We start from the raw sequence: 21,922 nt of genomic DNA, 5'->3' as shown, positions 1-21,922 counted from the left end.
AATTGGTAAATCTGACTAAAAATTATATGATAAATTCCTTCACTATGTAACTTTTCTGTAAATTTGGTATTATATCAAATAAAAAGTTATACAAAAGTTATCCAAAAAAAAGGGAAGCAGTAATTTCAGAATGGTAGTGTGAAGAATTTGGTGAAAAGTCTGACTCATACACAGGGAAAAAAGCAGGCAATAGAAACTGACTTTAAGAGGGCACGGGTGTTGAACTCCTCAGACAAAACCTTCAAAGCAGCTATTATAGATATGCTCAAAGAAATAAAGGAAGACATGCTTAAAGAGTTAAAAGAAGGGATGATTATAGCTTATCAAATTGAGATTATTAAAATAGAGGTAGAAACTATAAAAATAAACAAACTGAAAATTCTTGAGTTGAAAAGTACAATAAGTGAAATGAGAAAATTCACTGAAGAGGCTCAACAGGAGATTTGAGTTGGCACAATAAAAAAATCAGCAAATTTAAAAATAGATCAATAGAGATTATGCAATTTGAAGGAAAAAATGAACAGAGACTCAGAAAAATTCAAAACATCATTAACTATACAAATATTCAGAATGGGAGTCCCAAAGGAGAGGGCAGAGAAAAATGTAGAAAAATGATTCTCTGAAATAATAGCCAAAAACTTTCTAAATTTGAGGAAAAACAGTAATCTACATATCCAAGTAGCTCAAAAATCTTCAAGTAAGATAAACACAGAGAACTGCTCACAGACACAGAGTGAAAATGTGAAAGCTAAAGATAAGGAGAAAAACTTGAAAGCAGCAACAGAAAAAAGAGTTATATAGTTGAAAATCATCATAAAATTTACAGCTAATTTCTTATCAGAAACATTGGAGACCAGAAAGCAGTAGGGTGATATATTCAAAGTACCAAAAGAAAAAAAATTTCAACCAAGAATTCTGTATCCAACAAAGCTATCTTTCAAAAATGAAGATGAACTAGAGATATTCAAGAAAAACAAAAACTGAGATGATTTCTTGCTAGCAGACCTGTCTTACAATAAATATTAAAGGAAGTTCTTCTGGCCAAAAGCAACACCAAGCAGTAACTTGAATCTACACAAAAAATCAGAGGCATCAATAAAGGTAATTTTGTAGGGAATTATAAAAGACAGTGTAATTGAATATTTCTTCTCATTTTTTTTATAGCTGATTCAAAAAGCAATGGCATAAAATGGTATTAAAATTGCATTATTGGGACTATAACGTATAGCAATGTAGTATATTTGACAATAACAACAAAAAGGAGGAGGGTAGAAATGAAATTTTGTAAATTTTTAAAACTTCATATTTTCCTGATGCCTCAACGTCCTCACAAACAGGCTGTGAACATCACGCCCAGGCAACCAGGTGTACCAGTGTGAGAAGGATGGTCCCTGCAACAAGTTCCCCTTCTTGTCCCCTGACTATGACCTAGTGACATTCAACATGCAAATGAACCAGTAAGATCTTCTCATGATTCTTTTATTAGGAGTCATGATACCCTGACCCCTAATAAAAGCACTTGCCCAGGGATCCACACTGTTACTTATCTCTCCACCTGCTCTGTTGAGTCTGCTCCCTAGGAGCTCCTCCAATATGATCCCATGCATGGTGTGGCATGCCATGCCTCCTTCTCTAGGACCTGCAAGTATAATAAATCCTTTAATGGCATCTGTCTCTCCAGGTGCAATTTGCATAGTCATGTTGGAATGATCCTTAAACACCCTAAAAGAGGAACTTATTACCCCGTTTACAACACAGCTACATTGGAGTAAGAAAATGACATCAGATGGTAACATGATCCACAGGAAAAAGAAAGAAAAACAAAAATGGTAAGAGGTTGATATATTTTGTACAGACTCTATGAATATATTTTTGTTCTCTCTTCTATTAGTTTCTTTAAAAGACAGAAAATGATATAAAAATATAATTATTGGGTCTATGACAAACATAGATGTAATATGTACAACAATAATAGTACAACAAATAGAGCAGGGAATAAAACTACTAAGGAGTAATGTTTTTATATCTTACTGGAACTAAATTAGTATAAATCTTAAATTGATTCTGATATATTAAGATGTATATTATAAGGCCTAGATCAGCTACTAAAAAATAACAGAAGAAAATAGAATTAAAAATCAATAAGAAATTAAAAGGTATGACTGACAATATACACTTAAAGGGAAGTAGTAAAGAAGTCACAGAAGAACAAAGTACTCTGATATAAATAGAAAACAAAAAGCAAAATGGAATTTTTAGATTTAATCATACCAACGACATTAAATGCAAATGGTTTAAATAATCAATACCAGATAGAACAAATAAGCAGAAAATCAACAGTGATATAAGAGACTTGAACAACCCTATAGAACAACTAGACCAAAGATGTGTGTATGTATGTATGTGTATGTGTATGTGTGTATATATATGCATATCTATCTTATCTCCCTATGGAACATTAACAATGATACCATATGCTCAGCCATAAAACAAAACAAAATATATTTAAAGGAATTTAGTTCATGCAAAATATATTCTCTAACCACAACAGAATTAAATTAGAAATCAAAAACAGAAAGAATTTTGGGAAGTTCATAAATAAGTGGAAATTATGCGATGAACTCCTAAATAACAAATGAGTCAAAGAATAAATTACATGAAAAATTATAAAGTCCTTTGAGATGAATAAAAACAAAACCACAACATACCAAAACATATGTGATGCAGATAAAACACTGCTTGGAGAAAAGTTGTGCTTATAAACACCTACATGAAAAAGAAGAAAAGGCCGGGTGCAGTGGTGCCTGCCTGTAATCCCAACACTGTAATCCCAACACTGCTGAGGCAGGCGGATCACATGAGGCCAGGAGTTCCAGACCAGTCTGGCCAACATGGTGAAACCCCATCTCCAGCAAAAATACAAAAATTAGCTGGGTGTGGTGGCCCATTCCTGTAATCCCAGCTACTTGGGAGGCTGAGGCATGATAATCTCTTGAACCTGGGAGGTGGAATTTGCAGTAAGCCCATATCGCACCACTGCACTCCAGCCTGGGTGACAGAGTGAGACTCTGTCAAAACAAAAAAAAGAAGAAGAAGAAGAGGAAGAAAAATCTCAAATCACTATCATAACTTTCCACTATATAAAACTAGAAAAAGAAGGGCAATCTAAACTGAAAACAAACAGAAGAAAGGACAAAATAAATATTGAGCAAAAAGTAATGAAATAGAAAATAGAAAAACATTTTAAATAATCAATGCAACAAAAAGTTGGTTCTTTGAGAAAATCAATAAAATGAACAGACCTATCGCTCTACTAACCAAGAGTAAAAGAGAGAAGATTCAAATTGCTAAAACCAATAGTAAGAAGGCATCACTACCAACCTTACAGAAATAAAAAGCATGTATTTTAAGGGAATATTATGTATTACTGTATGCCAAAAAATTAGACAAACTAGATGAAATAGACAAATTCCTAGAAAGACACAAACTACTGAATCTAAGCCAATAATAAAAAGAAAGTTTGAATAGACTTATAATAAGAAAAGAGATTAGTAATTGTAAAACTTTCCACAAAGAAGAATCCAGCTCCAAATGTCTTCATTGGTAAATCCTATCAAACACTTAAAGAATTAACAGAAACCTTTCCCTTCACAAATGCCTCTCAAAAATATAAGAACAGGTGACACTTTCCAGCTCATTGTGAAGCCAGTATTACCCTAATACCAAACCCAAAGACATCACAATAAAAGAAAATTATAGACCAATATCTCTTATGCATATAAACACAAAAATTCTCAACACAATACTAGCAAGCTAAATCCAGTAAGATATAAAAGTGAGTTTTACCTCAGGAATACAGGTTGGTTTAACATATGAAAACTAATTAATGCAAAAGCCATATTAATAAAATAAAGGACAAAAATCACATGATCACTTTAATGGAGGTATAAAAAATAAAGATGCAAAACTCCTCAACAGAATACTGGCAAAAACAATCCAGCAACATATTAAAGAGATTATACAGTATGACCAAGTAGGATTTATTGAAGAAAGCAAGGTTGGTTCAACATACATATGAAAAATCAATGCAATAAACCATATTAATGGAAAACTGACAACTATTACATTATTATCTCAGTAGATACAGAAAAAGCACTTGACAAAATCCAACATCGCTTCATGATACAAACACTCAAACAAACTAGGAATTGACAAAAGCTTCCTCAGCATGACCAAGGGCATCTATGAAAAACCTACAGCTTACATCATACTCAGTGGTGAAAGACAGAATGCTTTTGCCCGGAGATAAGAAAAAAGACAAGGACATCTACTGTCACACTGATAATCAACTTTGTACTGGAGATTCTTAACAGGGCAAGCACTTAAGAGAAAGAATAAAAAGCATTGAGATTGAAAGGGAAGAAATTAAATTATTTCTATTTGTAGATGACATGATCATGCACATAGATAATGTTGAGGGATCCATTAAAACACTATTATAACTAAAGTTTGCAAGGTTTCAGGATTTAAGACCAATACAAAAATAAAACCAATTGTATTTCTACATACTAGCAATGAACAATCCACAGACAAAATTAAGAAAACAAACAACTGCATTTAAAATGCTATCCAAAAGAATAAAATAGGAGTAAGTTTAACCAAGGAGGTAGAACACTTGTACACTGAAAATGACAACGTTGAAAAAAAATTAAAGAAGACATAAATAGATGGAAAGATATCCTGTGTTCATAAATCAGAAGACAATATTATTAAATGGCAGTATTCCCCAAACTGATTTACAGAATCAATGCAACCTTTATCAAAATCTCAGCTGGATTTTGGGCAGAAAGTAACAAGCTGATCTGAAAATTTATGTGGAAATGCAAGGGACTTTGCAAAGTCTGAACAAAATTGAAATATCACTGAAGAGATTTTAAAATCTTGAAACTAAAAAGAAATCTGGGAGGTGAAAAGAACAATAACTGAAATGAAAAATTCACTAGAGGAATTCAAAGGCAGATATGAGCAGGCAGAAGAAGAATCTGCAAACTTGAAGATATAACAATGGAAATTATCAAGTCTAAGGAACAGAAAAAAAGATTTGAAGAAAAGTGAACAGAAAATAGGGGATCTGTGAGACACCATGAAGTGGACCAACATACACATTGTAAGAGTTCCAGAAAGAGAAGAGAGAGAGAAATGTGAGGAACAATATTTGAGAAAATAATGGCTGCAAACTTTCCAAATTTGATGAAATATACATTATATATTTCTACATTTATGTTTATAATACATATATCTATATATACGTTTTACATTTATACATTTATTCATTTATGTGTTTACACATACACACACATACGTTTATGTGTGTGTATGTATAAAACACCCATTTAGCTCAATGAAATCCAAGTAGGATGAACTTAAGCCCACACCAAGACACATTATAATCAAACTGTTGAAAGCCAAAGACAGAAAATCTTGAAAGCAGCAAGAGAGATGTGACTTGTGACATACAACAGATCTGCAATAAGATTATCAGTAGATTTTTCATCAGAAACTTTGGAAGCCAGAAGGTAGTAGGCTGATATGTTCAAAGTGTGAAAAGAAAAAAATGTCAAGCATGAGTCCTATAACTGGCAAAAGTATCCTTGAAAAGTGAGGGAGAAATTAAGACATTCCCAAATAAATAAAAGCTGAGGGAGTCTGTTACTACTAGAGCTGTTCTGCAAGAAATGCTAAAAAGAGTCCTGCAGGTTGAAATGAAAGGACACTAGATATTAACTTGAAGGCATATAAAGAAATAAAGATCTCAATAAAAGTAAATACCTGGGAATTATTAAAGCTACTATTATTGTAAAAATGGTTTGTAACTCCATTGTTTTGTATTTTACGTGATTTAAGAGACTAGCACTTTTTTTAAAAAAAGAGGTACAGGCTTTTAAAACCAACTTATGATGGTTCAATTTATGATTTTTGACTTTACAATGGTGCAAAAGTAATACCCAGTCAATAGAAACCATCCATCTCTTGCAATGCTGGGCAGTGGCACCAAGTCTCCAGTCAGCTGTGCATTTTCAACTTAATGACATTTTCAACTTATGATGGGTATATCAGGACATAACCCCATCGTAAGTCAAGAAGCACCTGGAATTATTAGCCTCAAAACTAGATTCCACCTATATGAGGTACTCAGAGTAGTCAAAATCGTAGCATCAGAAAGTAAAATGGTGACTGCCAGGGGCTGAGGGAGAAGGGATTAGGAAGTTACTTTTTAATGCATAGTGTTTCCACTTTGCAAGACCCCAAAAAGAGTTCTGGGGGTGGACAGCGATGATGACTGCACAACAATCTGAATGCACTTAATACCACTTAAAATGATTAAGATGGTAAGTTTTATGTGTATTTTACCACAACTAAAACATGCACAAAAAAACCTGTACACCAATGTTCATAGCAGCATTATTTATATAATAATCAAAAAGTAGAAATAACCCAAATATCCATCTCTGGATAGATAGAATAAAAAACATGTTACATACATGTAATGAAATATTATCCACCAAGAAAAAGGAATAAAGTAATGATATATGCTACAATCTGGATGAATCTTGAACACATTAACCTAAGTGAAAGAAGGCAGCTGCAAAAGGCCACATACTGCATGATTCCACTTACACGAAATGTCCAGACTAGGCAAATCCACAGAGACACAGAGTAGATTAGTGGTTGCAAAGAGGTGGGGAGAGGGATGCTGGGGAAACGCAGGTAGAATGGGAGTGACTGCTAATGGGCACAAGGTTTCTTTCTGGGGAAATGGAAATGTTCTAAAATTAGATTGTGTTCCTTGGTGCACAACTCTTTAACAAAATCCCATTGATTGTACACTTTTTTTTTTTTTTGAGACGGAGTCTCACTCCATCACCCAGGTTTGAGTGCAGTGGCACGATCTCGGCTCACTGCAACCTCCGCCTCCTAGGTTCAAGCAATTCTCCTGCCCTAGCCTCCGGAGTAGCTGGGACTACAGGCAGCCACCACCATGCCTGGCTAATTTTTGCATTTTTAGTAGAGATGGGGTTTCACCATGCTGGCCAAGCTGGTTTTGAACTCCTGACCTTAGGTGATCCACAGGCCTCGGCCTCCCAAAGTGCTGGGATTACAGGCATGAACCACTGCGCCTGGCCTGATTATACATTTTAAACAGGTGAACTTTATGATATGTAAATGATATGTCATCAAAGCTGCGGAAAAAGGATGAGATAAAGACATTTTCAGAAAAGAAAAGTTGATACAATTTGTTTCCAGCAAACTCACACTGAAACGACTGTTACAGGAAGAGGGATGCAATCTCATGGAGAAGACTGCAGATGCAGGCAGGAATAGGGGAAAACACAAACGTGGATAGACACAAACGTCAACAAGAGGAGGAGGTGGGCTGGACTCCAACCCAAGCCCTGTTGGAGCACCGGCAGAACGCGTGCCTCAGCCCTGCTCTCCCTCCACCAATAGCACTCCGTTTCCTTCCAGCTTGGAGCCTTTGCAGATGTTGTTCCTTCTGCTTGAACTTGATGTTCCCTGCACATTCCACTTTGGTCTTACTCCTACTCATCCTTCAGATTTCAGCTTTCATTCCACTTCCGCAGGAAGACCAATCTGTCCCTTCAGGATGTGTCAAGACCTCCCGCGACATACTATGGGAGACCCTGTGCCTTTTGTTCACAAAACTTACCCATTTTACATGTATACATGTTTGTGTGATTCTTTGATCCATTTCCCCTTTACAGATTCACGCCTGGTTACATTCCCCGTACATTTAATCAATTTTTCCCTTTCCTGGGGAAAAAGATGAAAATAAATTATGACTTAACTATTGTTCTCTAGTGAGTCACGCCAAGATCTGCCTGTACCTTTTTTTAGAAAAATAAGTTTCACATTACTGAAGCAAATGGAATGTGAAATGCTTGCAGAGTTCCTGTGAGAAATCTCTGTTCAAAAATTGTGCCAGCTTGCTGCTTAATGATATTATTATCCTCAAAAGCAGAGGGACTTGACAGCTGTACCCACAGCAAAGAAGCGTCAAGACCGGACCTCACTGCTGCAGCCAACCCTTTCTCCCTGAAGGTGTCAAGAGGACTTTCTGCTCTTTTTTTTTTTTTTTTTTTTTGAGATGGAGTCTCGCTCTTGTTGCCCAGACTAGAGTGCAATGGCGCAACCTCAGCTCACTACAACCTCTGTCTCCTGGGTTCAAGTGATTCTCCTGCCTCAGCCTCCCGGGCAGCTGGGATTACAGGTGCCCACCACCGACCTCAGGTGATCCACTCACCTCTGCCTCCCACCTCCTGCTCTTTGAAGCTGTCATCCACTTGTGTGCAAAACCTTCTCTGTCCACTTGTCAGAAAGGATAGCGAGGACAGAGAGACAGATCTGCTCTGACATATAAGAGAAAAGCAAGCAAAGAAATCTCATAATCAAAGGGCTGAAACTAGAGAATATTCAGATGCTAAATGACAGAGCTCTAAGTAAAGCAAGAAGGGCGAGTAAAGGAATTTGGCTGGTCAGATTTGAAGTATCTTATTGCCCTGTAGTTAATGTTTGTCTGATGTTTAAAAACTAAAGTAAGGCGTGGCCTAGAGAAAGCCCCTTTCTTGCTAAGTAGGTAAAACTGGAAGACTAACTCCATGAGGAGAGATAACATGTCACCAGCATAGAACAGCTGCATGGTAGTGCTCAATAAATATTGTTAAATGAATGAATGAATGAATGAGCAAATGATCCAGAGGCACTTAGCAGTAACACCTGATAGATGAAATAATCACTTCTTCTTCTTCTTTTTTTTTTTTTTTTTTGAGACAGAGTTTCACTCTCGATGCCCAGGCTGGAGTACAATGGCATGATCTTGGCTCACTGCAACCTCCTCCTCCTGGGTTCAAGTGATTCTCCTGCCTCAGCCTCCTGAGTAGCCGGGATCACAGGCACGCACCACCACGCAGGCTAATTTTTTGTATTTTTTTTTTTAATTAGAGACAGGGTTTCACCATGTTGGCCAGGCTGGTCTCGAACTCCTGACCTCAGGTGATCCCCCACCTCAGCCTCCCAAAGTGCTGGGATTACAGGCGTGAGCCACCGTGACCAGCAGAAAGAATCACTTCTTAATGATCACCCAACACATTAATGCCTCAAGGACAGACTTCCTTCAAAATCTATGACTCAGCTAGACAATGTCACATTTCTTTAGCCTGAGTTCTTCTTGCCTAGTGTCTTCCTATAAACATCATCTACCCTATAGCCACACAGAGCTGAAGTCTGCTGGGCTTTGCAGACCCCTCGGTTTGGGAGTAAAGGAATATAGAAGCAGAGGAGGCCCCTGCTTAGAGGCCTGGTTTACTTCCCCAGGCTTCCCCTCAGCCGTGGGCAGGGCAGGGACAGTGAGGGCATCTAGAGAGAATGGCAGGCCACAACTTGCTGGGCTGCTTCTTTGCAAGAATATACCATAGCTTCATTCCAACACTCAGTCAGCCATGAGATAAACAGCATAGTTTATAAGCATATAAATAGTATCTTATATAAACTACACTATTTTTTAGAAACTACCTACATAACAGTTGATTTAGTGGTATTCAGAGTCCCTATAAATGGACAAATTAACTAACTTAGCTAGGCATGCATACAGCTATACAACAGTGTATACTCTATATATGCACACATGAGCCTGTGTTCACATGGGCCACCTAAGCCTGCACGAACACCCCTGAATACAATTCATGTCTTAGACTGCAAAGCATGACAGCTTTCATAACAGCGACCTGTTTACACATTCATTCAGAGGTGAATGTTTTCATATGAGATTTGAAAAACATTAGTTTAGACATTTTCAGGTCATTAGAGTAAAAAAACTATCAGAGACTTTTACAAAACCATTATTTCAAAAATAGCTAAGCATCAGACTTCATAGCCTTATTTTAGAAATTCTATTTGCATAATTCTTGGGAAGATACAATATAAATTCACTCTAACGCTGAGGAGTGTCTTGCAAAGAGGCCATCTAACTTGGCAACGTTCAGTCTCTGAGTGAGAGCTATGACTCGTGCTGACTGCTGCACACATATGTGACGAACAGGACACCGAAGCCCTGGGCACAGTTTTGCAAGGGCTGGCTTATTTTTAACTTCATGAGTTTATTGAGGTAATATACTCCATTTTTCTATGCATATATCCCCAAAATACTGCTTCATTTATCTAGAACCCTACATTTATGACTGACATTTCTGCAGCACAGCAGATGTGGAGCTGAATTTGTTTTTGTTTTTGTTTTGTTTTTTCAGTAGGAAATAATGCTCTGAAGCCTATTACCAAGACATAACATCACCACTCTATCCTGGCCCATACAAAATGGGCGGAATCAGGCACTGAGGTTTCATTCTTAGTAAAAAGAGTTTTATGAAACAGTAACAATGATGATGACTTATATGCACAGGGTTTTACCCAGTACAAGGCCCTGTCTTCACAAGGAATCCTTGAGTTGTTGGGTTACTACTCCTTTGTAACAAACGGAAGTGAGGCTTTGAGGATGGACTGTCTGCCCCAACTCCCCGAGCACCCTCCAAGCCCTGCTGCCAGGCAGTGGGTGGGTCTTTCCAAAGAAGCAACAACAATTTCCCAAGACCGTTCGCCCAGCTCAAGTGATGTGCGGATATAACCATCACCTGTACTGACAGAGACTGCCCTACTGGGAATTTTCCATGTGGGGTATGAGAAACACAAATCTGTTTATTTATGCTAAGCAAATGAATTTTAATCAAGCCATAGCTCTATTTCCCTCTGCACCACGGTGCACAGAGTCAAAATGCACTGAGAGCCAAACACCTTCCAGGGATAAGGTCACCTACAGCAGGACAAGATGTCTCTGTGTAGGGCCCCTGGCTTTGGCTGTGCAGGAGCTCAGGCAGAGTGTCTCCCAAGGCTGTGGCTATCAGTTGAACACAAGTCCTTCGGTGCTGAGCTTTAGGTAGTGGCATAATTACAACATCCTTAAACTTTGACCTCTGCTGCCTTCCCTTCACTCAAAGCATATCAACTATGCCATGGAGATCCCAAGTGTAAACACGGTATGGTAAGGATAGCACACTCTGCTCACCCAGCCCTTCTCCCCTTTCCCTCTCCCTTTCTCTTTATGAATATGCATGTGTGTCATAAAGGAAACAAAGAAAATCCTTATTTTGCTCCAGAATTTACACAACTCAAGGAGATAAAAAGTCTGTTAAGTAAGGAGGTCACAAACATTCTAGAACATAAGGTAACAGACGCTGCAGATTTATCCATAGGCCTCAGGGGATGGTGGCCACCCATGCCCCGGGAGTCACGGCCTGGCCTCCCCTCCCTCGCGTCTCTCCCCCACCACCTCTTTGCTCTCAGAGGGCCCACCTGGGGTCAGGCCTGATGCACTGGTAAAAGGCAGCCATCCTCCTGAGTGTGCTGTGAGCCTCCAGCTCTCTCATCCTCCTGGAAGCTAGCAGCAGGGAGAAGAGTGGGCCTCCCTTTCCTCTGAGTGGCCTAGGGCCCACGGGTCACCACTGGTTGCTGATCAAGAGCCCTTGTCCCCATCTCTCACAGAAGCACCCGTGCGCCAGGAGGAAGTGGGGCTTCTGCCAAGCCCAGCCCTCCTGTGCCCCGTGAGCCCCTTGGGCGGGTGCACAGGCACACAGCAGAAAAGGCCGTCTAAGAAACGCAATGCACTTCCGCCTTCCACTCCAAGCCCTGAAGGCCGGGATGGGGGTGGCCTGGCTCTGTAGGGAGTTAGACTCGCCTCCCTGTGATTGGCATCCCCACTGAGTTGCTTGGGCTTTGTTGACTGTGCTCACCATGGAAGCAGGCAAAGGGCAATGGCAGGTGAGGCTGCATTCCCCATCTGGGGAAGGGCAGGGCCCAGGAAGAAAGAAGAATGCTGAGAAAATCGGAAACAGCTTCTGAGCCAGACACACCCAGGCCCAGGGCTCTCCTCTCTCATTCCAGCACCAAAACCACCCGGCCCCTCCTGCCTCGCCTTGATGTCCACTTGCTATCTCAGCGCGAGGGACCCTGTGGGAGGCACGCTCGTCTCTGCGCTGCACACTTGCTCCCCAGTTTCAGTTTTCTTTTTACTTTTCCTTAAAGGCCCATCATGTTACCTCAGGTCCTTGATATGCTTTGTTAACTGCTTTCCTGGGGCCTTCCCAATGCTCCTTTACCAGGGACCTGCTTGCCCCACTCATTGTTGCACTGATGGGATTTCCAGCCCTCCCCCTGGAGCCCAAACCTGACAGGTGCAGGGGCCTCCCAAAAATCACCCACTGAGCCTGCCCAGCCGGCTCCCCAGCCACCCCACGTGACACAGCCACTTGCCCTGGTGGCTCCTCTCTGATTACCTGCAGCTGCCACTTCAAAATAATAGACTCCTGCAACTGGCATCACAATGCCACCTGACTCAAGCTCCTCCCAAGTCTGATGGCTGCCAACTGCAACCGGTACAGTCAGCAGTTTCCAGGCAATATCTGGAGTGTTGACAGAGGGCTCTGGGTGGCAGGTGTGATTCTATGTTAGTAAAACTCAGGAACAGGCAGCAGCAAGGGCAACTTCTGAAGATGGTTCTGAAAAAGCCCTAGTTTGCTTTTCTGTTTTCCAAATGGCAACTGTATATAGAATTCTACTCAAATGGCCTACAATTTAATTTTAAAGCACAACGAATACATTTGATGATGACAGAAGAAAGCAGTGAGTTCAGAGGAGAGCTCAGATGATAATCACGCAGTGCGCTGAAGGTAGTTTATATACATTTGCCCTTTGTGCAATTAGAGTCTGCAGCCCACTGTGCTCCTGCCAACGACTTGGCCTTCTCCCAGGGAGAGGGCCAATTAGCTGGTGGAGAGTCCCCTGTATCCTGGGAGGTGGTGCAGGGGCCCCTGCAGCAGAATGGATTATTGAAGGGACAGGGACTGGGCCCCAGGGCTGAGGTCTCTAAGGACTGTCCCAGCCAGCAGCACTCTGCCCAGCAACACGAGCTGGCCAAACCCCACAAGGCCCACAGTGGCAATTCCACCCCGTTCGGTGGGCCGGATTGAGCATGCAGCTTGCCTCTGCCGCTTGCTTTCGCCTGCTCTGGGCATGTGACCTGCCCTCTGTCAGCAGTAGGGCCCCCTCAGGAGCCTCTTCAGCACTCTGTCCCCGTGGAAGCCCAGCATACAGGTCATGCCCAGCACAGAGTGGCCCAATGCCCAAACAAGACATCACTCCACACTGAGACAAAGTCCCCGAAGGGAGGCGCTGTCACATCGTGTGAATGCCCAGGGACCGCGAGATTCGCGAAGAGCAGGGGTAGCAAGACACCTGCAGGCCTTGACACCTCTCACTGCCCCTCCACCACCTCCCAGCATGCTCTCCACAGCACGGTGCACACATGTTACCTCTCTGCTCAAATTTCAGGAGCAGAAAATTTCAGTTTTCTTTCTTTGCCCTTCTTTGCTGTGCCCAAGCCATACGTTCCCTGAGACATCAGAGAACCAAACGAAAAGGTCAGTGACACCCATGTGCATCTATTAAAATAGAATTTATAAACTGCAACAGAAAATATCTTATGCAAGGACATCTAAGGACTTTGTGATAGGACCTCCTTAGGCCCTGGGCTCATTTTCATTCAGAGGGAAGGAAATGAACATTTATTAAGCACATCTCAGGTCTCATTTAAGGCTCACAACCAGCTATGAGTTAAATGGTCCATTGCTTTTTTTGCAGGTGAGGAAATAGAGGGCCTGAGCAGCTAAGCAACCAGTCTGAGATGACTGAGGCAGTCAGTGGAATGTCCGACCCTGAAATCAAGGCCTGTGCCCCCGCAAGTGTGAGCTCTTCCCCATGATGGCAGCTGCCTCCCAAGAAACCCTGGCAAGGGTCTGAGTGACCAAGCAAGCTACATCCTTTCTGGGCTGGAATCTGGCAGCATGTATCAAAACCTGCTGCTCTAGTAATTTCACTTCTGGGGAATTTGTCCTAAGGAGATAACCCAGCATTCTTATAACAGTGTCCTGGAAACATCCTGAAGGCTCACCAGTAGGAGACATAGGCAGACCAGACACAGCAGCAGGACACAGTCATATGAGGGATGTTATCCAGTCACTAGAAATCATGATACAGGAAAATATTCAGTGACGTGGGACAATACCCACCATACATTGCAATGGGGGGAAAATCAGCTATGACAGACTGCTAAGAGTATGCAATAGCAAAGTCAGGGAATCAACCTGAGTGTCCGTCAACAAATGACTGGATAAAGAAAATGTGGTGCATGTACACCACGGAATATTACACCGCCATAAAAAAGAATGAAATCATGTCCTTTCCAGCAACACAGATGGAGCTGGGGGCATTATCCTAAGTGAAACAACTCAGAATCAGAAAATCCAATACCAGGCTGGATGTGGTGGCTCATGACTGTAATCCCAGCTCTTTGGGAGGCCGAGGTGGGTGGATTACTTGAGATCAGGAGTTCAAGACCAGCCTGGCCAACACCGTCTCTACTAAAAATACAAAAATTAGCCGGGCGTGGTGGCACATGCCTGTAATCCCAGCTACTAGGGAGGCTGAGGCAAGAGAATTGCTTGAACCCTGGAGGAGGAGGTTGCAGTGAGCCGAGATCACACCACTGCACTCCAGTCTGGGTGACAGAGTGAGACTCTGTCTCAAAAGAAAATAAAAGACCACATGTTCTCACTTATAAGTGGGAGCTAAACAAGGAGTACACATGGAGATAAAGATGGAAACAATAGACAATGGGGACTCCAAAAGGGGGAGGGTGGAAAATTATTTATTGGGTACAATGTGGACTATTTGGGTGATGGGAACACTAGAAGCCCAAACCTCGCCATTATATTATAAAATATATCCATGCAAAAAACCTGCACTTGTACCCCCGGAGTAAAAAAATTAAAACTAAATAAAATAAAAGTGAGGATGTATCCCCGTCATTTGAAGAGCTTGCTCATCACGGATTTTGCTTCAGTAAGCCTGGGCTGTAGCCCGAGATGCTTGCATTTCTAACAAGCTCCCAGGTGATGCTGACGATGCTGCCTGTGGACCTTCCTTTGATGAGTATCACGTGTACAAAATGATGTATGCAGTAAGAACCCGTTTTTATTTTCGTAAAGCTCTTAGTGCATAGAATAAATAAAGGAAGGATCACAAAATGATGCGAACTGATGTTATCTGTGGGTCATGGAATGATGGTCATTTTAAACTGTCTCGTGCTTTTTCACGCTTCCTAAGTTTTCTGACTTCGCATGCATTTTGTTCATAATTAGAAGAAGCTCCAATAGTTTCTTTTAAAGACAAGGCAGTGTGATGTAAATAGACTGGGATTTGGGGCCGAGGATTTGGAGTTAAGTTACTTCCCTCTCTGAGGCTCAGTTTCTAACTTGGAAACCTCATACCTCAGCGGTTGTGAGAATTGAAGCAGATCCTACGTGTAAGTTTCTATGCAGTGCCTAGCACACAGAAGGAACCCTCGATGTCAGGACCTACCTTCTCCACTGCTGGGAACAAGATCTCATGTCTATGAGGGGCAATTTCTGTCTTTTTCACAAAGTACTTTTGCACCGGCTCCCTTGTTTGTCTCCACATCATCTCTGTGACAGAGGCAGGAAGAGAAGCTATCGCTGTAGAACTTGAGAGCAACCAAGCTGCCCAAGGCCACAAGGCAAGTCAGCACGGGTGCCTAGAACCTCTGTCCCCAGAACACAGCTTCCCTTCTGGGCTCCACTACCTCTAATGTAGCAATGCACAACCCACACACAGGGACCACAGTGGCTGAGCTCTGACCCCAGGGTGGGAACAGATCCACTGCAGAACTGGCCTGGGACAGGGATACAGAACTGGAGTCCCTCTGGGCCTGCCAGGAAACAGGCGAGGGGATCCCCCACATGATGTGCCACTTAGCCCACCGCCCCTCTAAGAGGAACCCTCACCCACTCGTGGGGATTTACAAACATTACAACGTGCTTTTCCTCATGGAATATTTTGAACATCTAGTCTGTTGAAATAACTCCACAATTGGCTGGGCGTGGTGGCTCATGCCTGGAATCCCAGCACTTTGGGAAGCCAAGGCAGGCAGATCACCTGAGGTCAGGAATTCCAGACCAGCCTGGTCAACATGGAGAAACCCCATCTCTACTAAAAATACAAAAATTAGTTGGGCATGGTGGCACATGCCTGTAATCCCAGCTACTCAGGTGGCTGAGGTACAACAATCGCTTGAACCCAGGAGGCAGAGGTTGCAGTGAGCTGAGATTGTGCCACTGCACTCCAGCCTGGGTGACTGAGTGAGACTCTGTCTCAAAAATAAAAAAAGAAATAATTCCGCAAGACAAGTTTGCTACTGGTAAGTTCCTTTCAGCTGCAAAGGCAGTCAACCAATTATAGCCCCAAAGCCCAATTGAGCACTTAAATTACTTAGATCTGTTGTTAACAATGATCAGAAACGAGTTAGGTAACTTCAGAATCTTCCCTTTGCTGTATGTTGTTCAGGGTGAACTTTTATAAGTGGTACCTGCCACAGATACGTTCTTTTCTCGCTTAATACCCCAAAGTGATGCTATATAGAACCCAACAGCCATCATAGATTACATTGATCCCTGATCAAAATCGAAACAGGAAACCGCAGCTGCAGCTCATGTTGCCCCCCTGATGGTTTCTCACAGTTCCTTCCAGGTGGACATGGCTCTGTGGGAACACCAGAGTGAAACCTGAGGGCTATGCCCTAGCCGGGAGTCAGGAGGCTCCGCACGGGCTGCTGGGCAGAATCATTGCACCTTGTGCCTCGTGGGGCCAGTCTCCCTCCGCATGCCTGGATGCACCCCTCCCAGTGTCCAGGAGGCAAAGAACTTGTCATTGGAGAACTTGTTCTTAAAGATGGGACCTGTGTGGTGACCTCCTCCACGGCCTCCAAAAATCCACACTGTGGAACAACAAGGGACTGCAGAATCTCTGGAAGGTTTTTGGGCAAGGAATGGTGACAGAACCAGTGGTTCCTTCTGTTCTGGTCTTGGGCCAGCCCAGTATTGTCATCATCTGTCACCCCACCACCCCACCTTGGGTTAGAGGTAGCCCAAGGCACAGGGGACAAATGCTGGTGTTTCTACAAAGAAAGTCCCATCCTCATTACTGATCACTTCATGCTGTTTCCAAGGGTGTCACAAACACAGACCCTCGGCTCATGAAGGCAACCTAGGCTCACCCCGATTCTGTTCCTCTGGCCATCTCCAAGGAAAGCAAGATGTCCTCCCCAAAACAACCCCACTGTAGCAATGCCCCCCACAAGGCCTGCTACACAATTTGTCCTTCACTTCCCTCCCACCTGGAGCCCATGTACTGCGGGCAGAACAAACACAGTTTGCATAATAAGCATCTTATGAGATCAAACCACATTCGCAGGAATGCCTTGCAAACATCACCTCCCAAAGTGCCGTCACTCTGTACAACCGCCTAAGTTAAGCACCTCACTGTCAGGGGCAGGCACGGCCCCCCGCCCATGTACACCACGAGTCACAGAAGAGAGTGTGGTCGGGCCCTTCACTCAGCACATGAAGACACAGCTCAGAGAAAGATTTGGCTGCTGGCTCAGGTTTTCACAGTCACCTAGTGGGAAAGGCACAACCAGATGCCTGGCCTCCTAACTGCCACTTCCCTGTGCCTCTTCACACAAGACAGGCCACCGCTAGTCAGCTCAGCAAATTAGCAACTCCCAGCTGTGTCATCTCAGACACTGTGCTCCTCACTGACATCTGTCACATCTGTCAGTTGCTCTGTATGGGTGTGATGAGACAGGCCACTGCAATCTCTGACAGAGGGAAGAAGGAAAGTCCCAGTTGACAGACAGCAAGAGAGAACAGAGCAAGCCTGGGACAGTGGGCTGTCACCCGACATTCTATCAGCTGGTGGCCTGGGCAGAAAACCACACTCAGGATCCTTGTGGCCTGACGCGTAAGACATGCAGACATAAATGATTCAACACAGGGGCATCATGAATTACTGGGAAATAACCCATTACAAGAGACTAAGAAAATAGGCTTCAGCACGAAGGACAGAAATACATGTTCCATACAGAGCTAGTATCTGCATTTATTAAACAAAAATAAACATGATAGGAACCTGTCAGCTAATGAGATTACACATTTGCCCCTGGTAGGCTGGCACTTTGGAACTCTGATGACATAGAGGCCACAGATGCCAACAATTTGCCCCAGTGGGGCTGTAGAACATTGTCTGTAGGCACATAACATGGCCTGCCAGCCTGCTTGCTTTCCTCTTGGTCAGCTCTCAGGTTTTCCATCAGTCAGCCGGACCCCAGGTTAAGCCACAAGCTTGCAAACTGGTTTCTTACACTTGAGAGCAAAAGCCAGTGTGCTCCAGTGATCTCCCTGACCTGGGAGAACATTCAGGTTTAGAGTTGGAGATGTAGATATGAGGAAATTATACAATTATTGAGAACAAATAGTATGTCTGAATTTGTTTGCCTTTATTTTCTTAAATCGAGAGTAAAAATATAGGTAATATTTAGATTCCTTTACAGATCTAAAATCACCTTGAAAGTTTAGTAACTGAAAAGGTATTAATTTAGTTTTTATTTTAAGTTAAAAAGAGTTTAGACAACCAGCACGAATGCTCTAGAGTGGGGGTCCCCAACCCCTTGGGCCATGGACTGGTACCAGACCGTGGCCTGTTAGGAAGCAGGCCACACAGCAGGAGGTAAGTAGCGGGCGAGCAAACATTACCCCCTGAACTCCACCTCCTGTCAGGTCAGCAGCGGCATTAGATTCTCATAGGAGTGCGAGCCCTATTGTGAACTGCGCCATGTGAGGGATCTGGGTTGCACACTCCTTATGAGAATCTGGCTAATCCCTGATGGTCTGAGGTGGAATAATTTTATTCCAAAGCCATCCCCCTGCCCTTCCCTAGTCCATGGAATAATTGTCTTCCACGAAACTGATCTCTGGTGCCAAAAAGATTGGGGACTGCTGCTCTAGAGAGTTTAAATCCACTATTAAATTATTTTCACATTTTCTCATTGTGTACAAGTTGTTGAAATCTCAGGAAGGTTCCCTACTGAACAAGGCTTTTGCCCTAAGACTGTGAGCCTGTGAAGGGCCAGGCTAGGTGAAATTCAGCTTTGTGTTCCCAGCACCGACAGCATGTGTTAGGCCCCAGTAAATGGTCACAGACTTAAATAAATGCATTGTAAGTCTACTTTCTAAAGGGATTAGTAACCACAGCTTCCACTTTTAGAGATACATTCTTTTCATCACCACAAGGAAAGATAAAGCAAAAATGCAACACTGGCACACCCATTGCCACGCTCCCATCACCTGCCCTTGGCAGAAATCAGTAATCGATCACAGTGTCATTCTCAGGTTGCTCACAGCACAGTGTATATTCCAGGCAGCTATTGCCAGTGGCTCAGGGCAGCACTTGGCTAGACGCTTGCTGCCTCTATTGGTAGAAATAGCAATAAGTCTGTAGAACTGGGTTCTACCCTTGACTTTACCACTAACAAGCTACTAAGCAGCTGAGTGACTTGTGATCAGTCACTTCCCTCTCTGGGCCTCAATTGTGATCCAAGTGGTTTGGGCTCCGATATCTAACATTCTATTATGGTCATGCACCACGTAACGGTGTTTCAGTCAATGATGAAAAGCATACATGACAGTGATCCTAGAAGATTATAACGGAGCTGGGAAATTCCTATCACCTAGTGATGTTACAGACATTGTAACATCATAGTGCAATTAGTTTTAAAAATAAATTTAGTCGGTGGCTCATGCCTGTAATCCCAGCACTTTGGGAGGCCGAGGCAGGCGGATTACCTGAGGTCAGGAGTTTGAGACCAGCCTGATCAATATGGTGAAAACCCCGTTACTACTAAAAATACAAAAAAATTAGCCGGGTATGGTGGCGGGTGCCTATAGTCCCAGCAACTCGGGAGGCTGAGACAGGAGAATTGCTTGAACCTGGGAGGAGGAGGTTGCAGTGAGCTGAGGTCGCGCCACTGCACTCCAGCCTGGGCAACACAGTGGGACTCTGTCTCAAAAATAATAATAAAAATTAAAATAAATAAATTTAGTATATCCTTGGTTCATAGTGTTTATAAAGTCTACCGTAGTGTACAGTCATATCCTAGGCTTTCATAGTCACTCACTACTCACTCACTCAGTCACCCAGAGCAACTCCTCCAGTCCTGCAAGCTCCATTCATAGTAAGTAACTATAATGGTGTACCATTTTTAATCTTTTTTTTTTTTTTTGAGATGGAGTTTCACTCTTTTGCCCAGGCTGGAGTGAAGTGGCACGATCTTGGCTCACTGCAACCTCTGCCCCCCAGGTTCAAGCGATTCTCCTGCCTCAGCCTCTGAAGTAGCTTGGAGTACAGGCGTGCGCCACCATACCCGGCTAATATTTGTATTTTTAGTAGAGACGGGGTTTCACCATGTTGGCCAGGATGGTCTCAAACTCCTGACCTTAGGTGATCCACCTGCCTTGGCCTTCCAAAGTGCTAGGATTACAGGCGTGAGCCACCGCACCCGGCCCATTTTTAATCTTTTATACCATCTTTTTACTGTCCCTTTTCTATGTTTAGATATGTTCAGATACTGTCCCTTTTTACTATCCTTTTCTATGTTTAGACATGTTCAGATACACACAAACTTACCATTGTATTACAATTGCCTACAGTGTTCAGTATAGTAACATGCTGTTCAGGTTTGTCGTCTAGAAGAAACAGGCCACATGCAGCCTCGCTGCATAGTAGGCTATACCATCTAGGTTTGCGTAAGCATATTACGTGATGTTCACACGATGAAATCACCTAAGGATGCATTTCTCAGAACATGTTCCTGCTATTAAGTGATCCATGACTGTATTTTACTTTTGAAAAATAAAAGTCTGTAAAATCGGCACAAACTCAGTTTTACCTGAAGATGTTTTAGTTAACCAACATATGAAACAGGTACAGGAGCTGAGACCAACAGGTACAGATGCTCCTCGACGTACTATGGGGTTATGTCCGGATAAACCCATCGTAAGCTAAAAATATTGTAGTGGCAAACGCATGGCTGACTGAGAGGCGCCCAGCACCATGAGAGAAGTACAGTTTCCATTGAATGCATATGGCTTTCATACCATCGTGAAGTTGAAAAATCCTAAATTGAACCACTGTACGGTAGGGACCATCTGTATTGAAGATATATTTTCAAAATCTGGTTCTCAATATACGGCTTGTGTGTGATCCAGAAAAATGAATGCTATGACCACAGAAAGTCCCTCTGGCCTGGCCCAGTGCACCTCACCTCCAGCCATTACCACCACCCTGGCCCTGAGAAATCTTCCCGCTGCCCTGGCAACCTGCTCCCTTCCTCCGAGCCCCTGCCCACTCACACCTGGTTTCACACATCTCCCTCCTGGACTCTGAGCTCCCTGAGGGCAGATACCAGTTCTTTTCATCTTGGTAGCCCTAATACATATGCACAGTGGGGCTTGATAAATGTTTTATGAATGAGTAAGCCTCACCACCTATGCTTAGAAAACCTAAGGAAAAAATGCCTCAGATACCAAACCTGCACTCGCTTTTATTAAGGTCTTTCACTGTGTTCATTTCTTCTGAATCTCTAAGAAAAACAAATGTCAAATAGTTGATTTTCTTTGAACTGTTTCATAGGATTCTCTGTGTGATGTGGATGTGGGGTTGGCCTGGTTCGACATCATTATCTTCCTAGTTTGTAATTCTGAGACATGCATTTAGAGAGTGAGGACACAGAACAATATGGAAATGCATTTGGCTCATTATATGAGACACCTAATATTCCAAATCATTCTAGCCTCTGTATTTTATTTATTATTATGTTTCTCAGAGA

At 42.7% G+C, this 21,922-nt stretch overlaps 1 protein-coding gene across 8 annotated transcripts in view; it reads right to left on the bottom strand.

Moving 5' to 3' along the window:
- The window catches only part of CRACDL (CRACD like), a 141,473-nt gene that overhangs the window by 62,506 nt on the left and 57,045 nt on the right, over positions 1-21,922 (bottom strand). The window lies entirely within an intron of this gene.

This window comes from Pan paniscus, chromosome 12 (assembly GCF_029289425.2).
Source record: "Pan paniscus chromosome 12, NHGRI_mPanPan1-v2.0_pri, whole genome shotgun sequence".
NCBI lineage: Eukaryota > Metazoa > Chordata > Mammalia > Primates > Hominidae > Pan > Pan paniscus.
The sequence above is the reverse complement of the archived record's forward strand: the minus strand, read 5'-3'. Positions and strand labels throughout refer to the sequence as shown.